At 40.4% G+C, this 10,975-nt stretch overlaps 1 non-coding gene across 1 annotated transcript; it reads left to right on the forward strand.

Moving 5' to 3' along the window:
- Positions 1-9,773: 9,773 nt before the first annotated feature.
- LOC127099605 (small nucleolar RNA R71) lies at positions 9,774-9,880 on the forward strand. The gene has a single exon (XR_007794089.1). It is a non-coding gene; the product is annotated as a small nucleolar RNA R71 (small nucleolar RNA).
- The last annotated feature ends 1,095 nt before the right edge of the window (positions 9,881-10,975 follow it).

The following is a 10,975-nucleotide window of genomic DNA, read 5'->3' on the forward strand; positions in this document are numbered from 1 at the left end:
CTTGTGGCGCCCGCCACAACCTTATGGCACCCGCCATAAGAGAAAATTATGGCGCCATAGTGGAGGTAGTGGGGAACGTGGCAGTTGAGGGAAGTTGAGTTGTGACACGTCCTGGCTGGACCTATGGCGCCAACCACAGTGGGAGCCACAAGTGCAAAATGCTGAATTTTAGTCTTTTTAGCTTATTTTCACTCCTTTTCTTGATCGGGGCTCCGATTAAAGTAAAAACCTGAAAACAAAGAGAAACATAGTAATAACATAACAATATAACAATAAAACCACTAAAATGCATGCGAAATCGGAGTCGAAAATACATTGAAATTCAGTGTCATCAAATTTTCCCACACTTAAACCCTTGCTTGTCCTCAAGCAAAACACTAAAAAGCTTATAGAAGAAAAACCGGTGTCAACGAGTGATTCAGGCTAGAAAGATTTCTAAGTTCAAGTCGGGATGTAGTGATAGGTACTAACTGAGTGAACTAAGGGTATCATGATGACACTTATCCGCACACACGGACATAAACTCCATTCCTATATTAACCAACCCATATTATCCCACAATACCTAGGCTTGCCTCTTCATTTCTTTTTGTGTCCTTTTCATTCTGGCACAATCACATTAAGCCTGTTATCCGTACATGCTTCATAGCAGAGTGACCTGTTAGTGATTATGATCCAAACATGGGGTTCCTGGCACATAAATTTGTGTAAACCCTTTTATTTGACCCAACTGCAGTTGTGAGGGATCGTATCGTAATCCGCCCTACCGCGTTCAGCGCCAGATACCTCTGAACCAACTAACAGCGGGTAAGTTTTTCTTTTCTTTTTCTTTTTGTTGCAAATTTTTACAACTCTTTTGGTTTAAATGACTTTGTGAGGCTCACCTATACCGGATTTGCCTTTTTGCTTTCTTTTATTTATTTCACTGGATCATTCACTTATGTTCATCGGTCCCCTACGTAGAGGATGCGTAGGCCAGAGCTGACTGCGGGAATAAACTACTGAGGACTTATACCGAAATGATGATTAAGATCATGGTATATGGGGTTTCGGGAGTGATTCCTATATTCATGAAGTCTATGGTGCTAAAATAATACTGATGTTTCAAAAAGTTCTCCCAAGTCACCGCATCCTTACTCAAACCTGTCTTTAAAACCCAAAAACATTCAAAATAACACCGTTTTCTTTTGCAAATTTTTTTTTGGTAGGGCTAAAGCTATGGGGAGATTAAACTGTACTAAAAATACACTATACTGGTGACTCGTCAGACTCATGCATTATCTAAAACACTCAAACTAAAAGCAAAATGAAATAAAGTAAACAACTAAAAAAGCAATAAAAATAAACAAACTATCTAAAAATAAGAAAGAAAATAAACAAACTAACTGAAAACAGCAAAGAAAAGCGATAAAGAAAAGCGATAAAGTCTCCTCCCATACTTAAATCGAACATTATCCTCAATGTTTCGAAATAAGATAAGGGGAGAGTCACCTAATATCCTACTTCTGACCACTGGTGCCTTCGCCATCCTAAGGTGGACGATGGGATCGGGTATGACGACGGTCTCTCTGATCCATCCTGGCCTGTAAGGCATCCTGAGCGGTCCTCACCTCTCGAAGGTTACCCAAAATGGAACCTTGAGTGGCTTCTATGAGTTCAGTATGTTGACGGTGGTATTGTTGCTGACGGGCTTGCTGGTTCGTGATTGTAACCAGGCACTGTACAATAGTCTCATAGGATCTATGTATCCTCCGCTACGATTCTTGCATGAAGCTCATGTTGTCCGTCAGTTGTTGTTGAATGGTAGAGAGTAGGTCGTTACGCCTTTGCTCTCTAGCCATGTGGTCACGCCACATCTCTTCTGTAATATAGAAGCCAGGAGCAGATCCTACAAAAGAAGAAGATGGTGCGGTGTATGGTGTGTGGTGGTGATGGGTGATAGAGGGACACATGAGGTTCGGGAGATCGCTCTCGTCGATCATATTCTTCATTAGTGTCGTGTCCCTCCTCATCAGGAACATTAGGAGGAAGTGGACCCAAAACAGGTGGAGCATCTAAAACGTAGGTCCAATTCCTTTCATCACGTACATCAGTACGTCTAGTGCACGGTAAGACGACAGATGGGATAGCTACATCATGAACCATAAGCACATAGCCTCCTTCTCTCTTCAATCGGCACAATTTCATATCTCTCAAAAATTTTAGGTTGATTGTGCGAGGAGGTAAGGGATCTAGGGTAGCTATCTCATTGTTCAGGTTAAGCGCTCAAGCAATAGACGTAATAAGTCCTCCTAAAACAATCGGCCCCGCTTTGTTAAGAGTTAATGCCATATGCGCGAGCATAAACGGGACCGAATTAATTCTTCTATTTTTGAGGCTTCCTTGCAAAAATAGGAGCTCTCGAGCATTGACCTTGTTTGGATTCTCCCGGCCAAAAATAGTACATGCCAACAGATATCTAAAAACTCTGATAGGGGTTATGGATGGTCGAGGCAAGAAGTCCTTCAAAAGAATTTATTGAAGTGTTTGACAATCTCTGTCAGAAGGAAAACACCTCTATCGACCTATCTGAATCCAAAGGGGCCTCACAAATAGCACCTTCCCCATGAGGAATTCCTAACAGGCCTGCTAGTTTGTCGGTACTAAATTCATATTCAACAGCAAACATTCTAAATCGGACAGTACCAACTGTGCTAGCAGTGTTAGGATTGATAATATAAATTAAAGAACTTAAGAATTCGATTGTCAATCGCTCAAAGGTAGGTTCTTTGTTTGAAAAGATAGAATGTAAGCCTAAATTATCTAATAAATAAAAAATTCTATGGTAGATACCCAAAGTGTAAAGACAATTTTCATCAACATACCTTGTCGGGAGGATCTCCCGATTTTGCAACCGTTCGATAATCTTCCTCTGCCTATCTCCCGGTTTCCCTTCACGAAGGATGAATCCATTGAACTCCATTGTATAGCTCTTGCAATGTGATGAAGAAGATGAAGATGGGTTTGTAAAAAGGTGGGATTTTTATGAAATTCGACGGATGAAAATGAAAATGGAAGTTGGGAAAATGGTTTATATGGTGTGAAGATGAGAAATGTGGGAGCTTTTGTGGGGTTCAAGGGCTTTTTTCGGAAGGTGAAAAAATGGGTTTTGAAGGTTTGAAGGTGTGAAAATGGTGAAGAATGTGAGTCTTCCCCGAGCTTATACAGACGCTGTGGCGGGCGCCACAACATATATGGCGAGCGTCACAAGGCTAAATTCGGTTGGGCCGAATTTTGGTCATTTGGCTTGGGCTTCTTGTTCTCTTTTTGGTTGGGGCGTCCAGATAGCGTTGGCATCGTATTTTCCTAGTGACATAAGGCTTGCATAATTTGATAAAAATAAAATTTAAATATTAGACTAAAAAATAAATAAACAACTAAACTATAATAAAAATGTAAATATAATAAACAAACATAAAACATATATATATATAGATGTAGAAATATCAATGTGCTGACATAGTTAAGAAAATATCCCAAATGCAATGATATAAAATAAGTTAGGTAAATGTGAGAAATATAAGCATAAATGAGACAAAATAAAATGAGATGGTAAAATCATATAGTAGGGGGTTCGTCTTCCTGAGTAGATCCATGGAGCATGGCTATCTCCTGGCGAAGCTTGGCGATCTCCTGGTATAAACAGTCAGCCTCGGTAGCGTGTGTGAGATCGGATACTCCCATATATAAGGTGAGGTCATCCACATGCTGTCTAAGCCCGACAATCTCTCGACGACACTCTGTGATTTGGGTGCGGATGTCTGGAGTCTGCAATGATAAATTGTTAGAGAATACAGTGATCCTGGGTGAAGGCGGTGTAGGGGTATACTCAGCAATAGGTTGGGATCTCGGCTCCTCGATAGTCTCTCCCTCACCCTCCAAAGCATAACTCCAGTTAGTTGGGTCATGTACACTAGTCATCATAGGATCAGGCAGTGTAAAATAATGAATCGCCTCGCTATCGACCAGAAGTCTGAACTGTCTTGGGTGGAAGGAGGATCTCCTCATCAACCCTCTGGTCAAGCAAAAGTCGATATCCATGGTAGTGTACCAACAGTAGGTCCGAAGATGTAATAGCTTGCGGGATAGACCCAAAGCGATGGCAATCTGTGTGATGATCCCTCCTACATGAATGACTCGTTCGGTCGATCTGGAAACACCGCTGAGGCCACACAACAGGAAGTTACCACATGCCACTGGGCGAGACTGGGATGCACAAAATAGTAGGAATATTTCCTCCTCACCTAGTAACGTCTCAGTATCCGGTCTTCCTAGGAAGGAGTGTGCCAGTATCATCTAGAAGTATCTAAAAGCAGGGTTATGTATAGCCTAGGACAACTGCGTAGAAGGATCCTGACTCCCTCCACCTGATATATCACTCTAGAACTTTTCCACCTCCTTACCCAGAAAATATCCCATCGGTGTCTCAAGGATAGCGTCAGGGGTGGTCTGGAAACCCAATAGGTGACCGAACTCTTTCTGGCTGAAAGAGTACTCAACTCCAAAGAGCCTGAAAGCAGCATACCCATCCGGTCCAGAGTAAGGGTCATAATCAAATGAACTGAGGAACTCCAATGTCAAATTCCTGTAGGTGTTACTCAGGTCGTCAGCGAACTCGTCCCAATGGAGCTAGTGGCTCAGAAATCGGATACTCGGCTCAATACCCAGAGCTTCCATGCAGTGCTGATCTGTATAACGTGTGGGCGCCATAGGGCGTTGGTAAAGAGCTATGTAGCTCTCTCTCTGAGCATCATCTCTATAGGCTACGTGCATATCGTCGAAGTCCTGCATGCTATAAAAGTTAGCAAAAGGGATCCTGAAAATACAAACTATTCAAATATTTAGTCTCGATGAAAACATGATAAAAATAAAAAATAAAAATAAAATAAAATAAAGTAAATGCAAAAAAGTAAAATAAAATAAAAACCATGCGTTGCCTCCCAAGCAGCACTTGTTTAACGTCATTAGCTTGACGATCAGAATTTATACACCTGTAATAGTAGGAATCGGTGGATCAATCAGAGTGTGGCTTGAGTAGTCTGTTGGAATGTCTCCTCCTTCGTAGAGATTCAGTCTTTGTCCATTTACAATGAATGGACTACAGGCTTCGTTCTTGATTTCTACAGCTCCGGATCTCAGAATCTTGGATACTTCGAAAGGGCCAGTCCATCTTGAGCGCAACTTCCCAGGGAAGAGTCGTAACCTAGAGTTGAAGAGGAGAACAGGGTCGCCTATATTGAAATCTTTCTTTACTACTCTTTTGTCGTGCTAGGCTTTTGTTCTCTCTTTGTAAATTTTGGCATTCTCGTAGGCGAATTGCCTAAGTTCTTCTAGTTTGTGAATGTCAAGGATACGCTTTTCACCAGCGGTCAGGTAGTCTAAATTCAAAGTTTTAATGGCCCAATAGGCCTTATGCTCTAATTTGAAAGGTAAGTGACAGGATTTTCCATAAACTAGTTGGTAGGGAGTTGTTCCTATAGGGTTTTAAAAGCGGTACAGTAGGCCCATAATGCTTTTTGAAGCTTCTGAGACCAGTCTCTCCTAGAGATAGAAACAATTTTTTCTAGGATTTGTTTTATCTCCCTATTGGATACTTCTACTTGGCCAATAGTATGTGGATGGTATGGTGTTGCTACTCTATGCTTAACTCCATATTTTCTTAAAAGTTTATCAAATATCCTCGATATGAAGTGTGATCCTCCATCGCTTATGACTAAACGGTGTGTTCCAAATCTAGGGAAAATATAGTTTTTAAATAGCTTGATCACCACCCTAGTGTCGTTTGTGGGTGCAGCTATAACTTCAATCCACTTAGACACGTAGTCTACAGCTACTAAGATATACCTGTTTCCTATGGATAGTGGGAAAGGTCCCATGAAATCTATACCCCATACGTCGAAGAGTTCTACTTCCTGAATGTTTCTTAGAGGCATTTCGTCACACCTTGAAATGTTTCCAGTGCGTTGGCATCTATCACATTTGGCAATGCAAGCATAGACATGACGCTACATGGTAGGCCAGAATAGGCCAACTTGAAGAATTTTGGCGTATGTCTTAGAGGTGCTCGGATGTCCACCATAGGGTGGAGAGTGACAATGCTCAATTATACTTTTTACCTTCTCTTCTGGAACCCAACGGTGAAAAATGCCATCTTTACCCCTTTTGAAAAGGAGCGATTCATCCCAATAAAAGTTTCTCACATCGTTGAAGAACTTCTTCTTGCGGTGGTAGTCAAGATCAGGGGGTACGAGATCAGCAGCTAGGTAATTAACAAAGTCTGCATACCAGGGTACGTTACTTACTGCTAAGGAATTTTGGAAGTGCTCATGAGGGCCTAGGCTATCATCTTTAATGGTTTCTAGTCTAGTTATCAGTCTATCATAGGCGAAATCATCATTTATGGGTACTAAATCTGGTTTTAGATGTTCTAGTCTAGAAAGGTGATCAACTACTACATTTTCAATGCCTTTTTTATCTCTTATATCTAAATCGAACTCTTGTAGTAACAGAATCCATCGGAGTAACCTGGGCTTGGCATCTTTTTTACTTAACAGGTAAGGAATGGCAGCATGATCGGTGTAAACTATAATTTTTGCTCCTACTAGATAAGACTTAAATTTGTCTATAGCGAAGACTACAACGAGTAATTCCTTTTTAGTTGTTGCATAGTTGAGTTGGGCAGCGTCTAGGGTTCTATAGGCATAATAAATTGCATGTAATTTTTTATCTTTCCTTTGTCCTAGAACGGCTCCAACCGTATAATCATTAGCATCACACATTATCTCAAAAGGTTCTGACCAATCAGGGGGTTTCATAATAGGTGCTGATACTAATGATTGCTTTAAAAGATTAAATGCTTCATTACTTTTTCATTGAATATGAATTCAGCATCTTTCATTAAAGGGTCAGTTAAGGGCTTAGTTATTTTGGAGAAGTCCTTGATAAAACGCCGGTAGAATCCAGCGTGTCCAAGAAAACTTCGGAATTCTCTGATAGTTTTGGATGGTTTTAGGGTTTCTATAACTTCTATCTTAGCTCTATCTACCTGTATACCTTTTTTGGAAACTATATGTCCTAAAACAATTCCTTCGGTCACCATGAAATGATACTTTTCCCAGTTTAGCACGAGGTTTACCTCCACGCATCTCTCTAGGATTTTCTCAAGGTTAGCAAGATAATTATGGAAATCAAATCCGCAAACCGAGAAATCATCCATAAACACTTCCATGATACCATCTAGGTAATCTGCAAAGATTGACATCATGCAGAGTTGGAAAGTAGCTAGGGCATTACAGAGGCCGAATGGCATTCGTCTGTAGGCAAAAGTTCCATAAGGGCATGTAAATGTAGTTTTTTCTTGATCTTCGGGGTGGATAGGTATTTGAAAGAATCCAGAGTATCCATCTAGATAGAAGAAGTGTGAGTGTCTGGCTAGACACTCCAACATCTGGTCTATAAATGGGAAGGGGAAATGATCCTTCCTGGTTGCTTTATTTAATTTTCTATAATCTATACACATCCGCTATCCTCCTTCTAACCATTTTGCTACATGTTCGCCTTTATCGTTCTGTATGACTATGATGCATCCCTTTTTAGATACTACATGCACAGGGTTTATTCTTTTTAACAACATCACTCATTATAGGGTTTATTCTTCTCTGATGTTCTCTGGAGGGTTTTGAATCTTCTTCGAGCGAAATTCGATGCATGCATAAAGATGGGCTTATACCTTTCAGGTCAGAGATATTATATCCTAAGGCTGAGGGATATCTTCGTAAAACTTCTAAAAGTTGGTTCGTTTCCTCTTGGCTCAAGGTAGCACTGACTATAACTGGACGGTTCATCTCTTCGTCGAGGAACTCATATCTCAGGTTCTTAGGCAGTTCCTTAAGTTCTAAGGTTGGTTTCTTAGGGCATGGCATATGATCTGGGGTAAGGGATAATCATTCGTAAAGGTTATCATCGATGTAGGGTTTCTTAAAGTCATCATCCTCCATTATGAGAGTTGATGGTAACTTAATTGTTTTTATAATTTCTTCTTATTCTAATTCCCTAACGCATTCATCAATGATATCTAAGGCATAACATGCGTCTCCCATCGCAGGTGCCATAAGAAATTTCGAAAGTATAAATTCTATTTTCTCGTCACCTACCTCAAAGGTCAACTTTCCTCTCTTGACATCTATTATGGCTTCTGTAGTTGACAAGAATGGTCTACCTAGAAGGATTGGTATATCATTGTCCTCTTTGATGTCCATAACTACAAAATCAGTAGGGATAAATAACTGACCTATCCTAACAGGGACATCTTCTAAAATGCCTATAGGATATTTAAAAGATCTATCGGCTAAATGAAGTGACATCTTAGTAGGCTGTAATTCTCCTAAGTTTAACCTCTCACAAACCGCTAAAGGCATTAAGCTCACAGTAGCTCCTAAGTCTAGAAAAGCTTTTTCGATGACACGACTCTCCAAAAGACAAGGAATGGAGAAATTTCAAGGATCTTTATCTTTTTTGGCTAACTTATTCTCGGAAATAGAATTACATTCCAAGGGCTTCGGATCGTCAAGTCTACGTTTGTTGGTAAGGATGTCTTTGAGAAACTTTGCATAAGAAGGTATTTGGGTGATGGCTTATGTGAAAGGGATTTCTACGTGACGTTTTTCTATAACCTTAATAAAATTTTGATATTGGTTATTGATCTGGGTTTGTTTGAGTCTTTGCGGATATGGTATAGGCGGTTTATATGGCGGGGGTGGTACGTAAGTTTTATCTTTAGGTTCTTCTCCTTTTTCTTGACCTTCCTGTTTTTCAGATTCCACTGGTTCCTTCACTTTGTCCGGGGGTTTGGTATATTCCTTAGAAGTTTTGGGTTCACTCGATCTTGGGTTTGGTGGCTCATCATAAGCGTTTCCACTTCGTAGGGTAATGGCATTGGCTTGTCCTCGCGGATTCTGTTGAGGTTGTCCAGGGAACTGTCCTCCAGGTGTAGTTTGAGGGGCTTGGTTTAAAGCTACCTGAGAGATCTGGGTTTCAAGCATCTTGGTGTGAGTAACTATTTGGTAAACCTTGGTTCCTAACTGAGTAATCAGTTTGTTAACGTGAATGTTTTGGTTCATGAACTCTTTGTTTTGTTGGGTTTGAGCACTGATAAAATTTTCCATAATTTTCTCAAGGCTCGACTTTGGTGGTACAGGTTGCATAGGTTGATTTGTTCTCAGGGCTTGGTAACCAGGTTGTCTCGGAGGTGCATTATTTTTGATAGGGTTATTGTTTTTATGGGAGAAGTTCGGGTGATTCCTCCATCCAGGGTTATAGGTATTCGAGTATGGGTTCCCTTGGGTGTAGTTCACTTGCTCATAGTGGGTTTCGTTTAATAGACTGCATTCTGCAGATTGGTGTCCTTTGGTTTCACATATCTCATAATCTGACGAAACCACTGCTGCAGTATTCGGATTTATGCACATATGCTCGACCTTAAGGGCTAATGCGTCCATTTTAGCTTGCATCATGTCTATAGAGCTTAACTCAAGCACTCCTCCTTGGGCTTCCTTCTTCTCAACTGCCGCTCGTTCGACTCCCCATGATTGATGGTTTTGAGCCATATCTTCGATGAGGGCACTAGCTTCAGGATAAGGTTTGTTCATCAGCGCACCGCCTGCGGCAACATCGATGGTCATCTTAGTGTTATAGTGAAGTCCATTATAGAAGGTCTGAATGATTAACCAATTTTCTAGACCATGATGTGGGCATGCTCTTAACAACTCTTTATATCTCTCCCAAGCTTCGAACAACGATTCTCCTTGGTTCTGGGTAAATCTAGTTATATGGTTTCGAAGAACGACGGTCTTACTTGGGGGAAAGTATCTAGCAAGGAATACTCTTCTAAGGTTATCCCAAGTCGTAATGGAATTGGGTGGAAGGGAATCTAAACATGATAGGGCTTTATCTCTGAGGGAAAAAGGGAATAATCTTAAGCGGATTGCCTCAGGAGAAGCTCCATTGGTTTTAAAAGTGTCTTCTAATTGGAGAAAGATTTTTAAATGTTGGTTTGGGTACTTAGTAGCGAGACATGCGAATTGTCTCTGTTGCACTAGTTGCAACAGGGAGGGTTTATGTTCGAAATTATTAGCTGGAGTTGTTGGGTTTACTATACTAGAACTAGGTTCTTCGTTGGATGGTTGGGCGAAATCTTTAAGAGGTCTTTGGTTTTGATCTTCGGCCATAGATCTCTTAATTCTATGGAAAAATAAACGTGCGCGAGCGTAACGTTCAGGTTCCGCCAGAGGATATACTAAGCTTCCGGTGCTGCGAGTTCTTCGCATTGACCGTCGGGTAATAACCTAAGTCTAAATGATATAACAACAGGGTATGAAATTTGACGAAATTGGTCCCCGGCAACGGCGCCAAAAACTTGATGCGTGCTTTTTGCAAGTATACGAACGCGTCAGAGTAATATAAAAGATTATCGAATCCACAAAGACCAAGTGTCAATCTATCGTTATCTATTGTTATGGTGTTTATCTAAGGTAATCAAAATAGGCGTTTTTAGAGTGTGCAATGAAAAGTAAAGTGTTGAATAAAGTTCAATTAATAAAGACAAGCTTGAATGTAATTCAGATAATCAATGAATAATCCAGGTACTTGCTAATAGAACTACTTATGGGCAGTGTTTCATACTTTGAAAATAACCAATTTAATAGGAACTGTCACTTTCGCGTAATCAGAACCGAGTTGTACTCCCTAATCAAACCTTCTTATTGTCACTTATAAAAAGGCGCGCATTGCGTTAGAGTAGTAAACCTATTTTTAAGAAATATAGTATCTTGACTAAGTAGAAAAGTATTTTAACCTGGATTTCTTAACCAAAAGAGGTTCTCACGAACCAGACTCTAAATTTATAAACGCGTCCGAAAATAGTTTTAAAATCACCTTTC

Source organism: Lathyrus oleraceus, chromosome 6 (assembly GCF_024323335.1).
Source record: "Lathyrus oleraceus cultivar Zhongwan6 chromosome 6, CAAS_Psat_ZW6_1.0, whole genome shotgun sequence".
Taxonomy (NCBI): domain Eukaryota; kingdom Viridiplantae; phylum Streptophyta; class Magnoliopsida; order Fabales; family Fabaceae; genus Lathyrus; species Lathyrus oleraceus.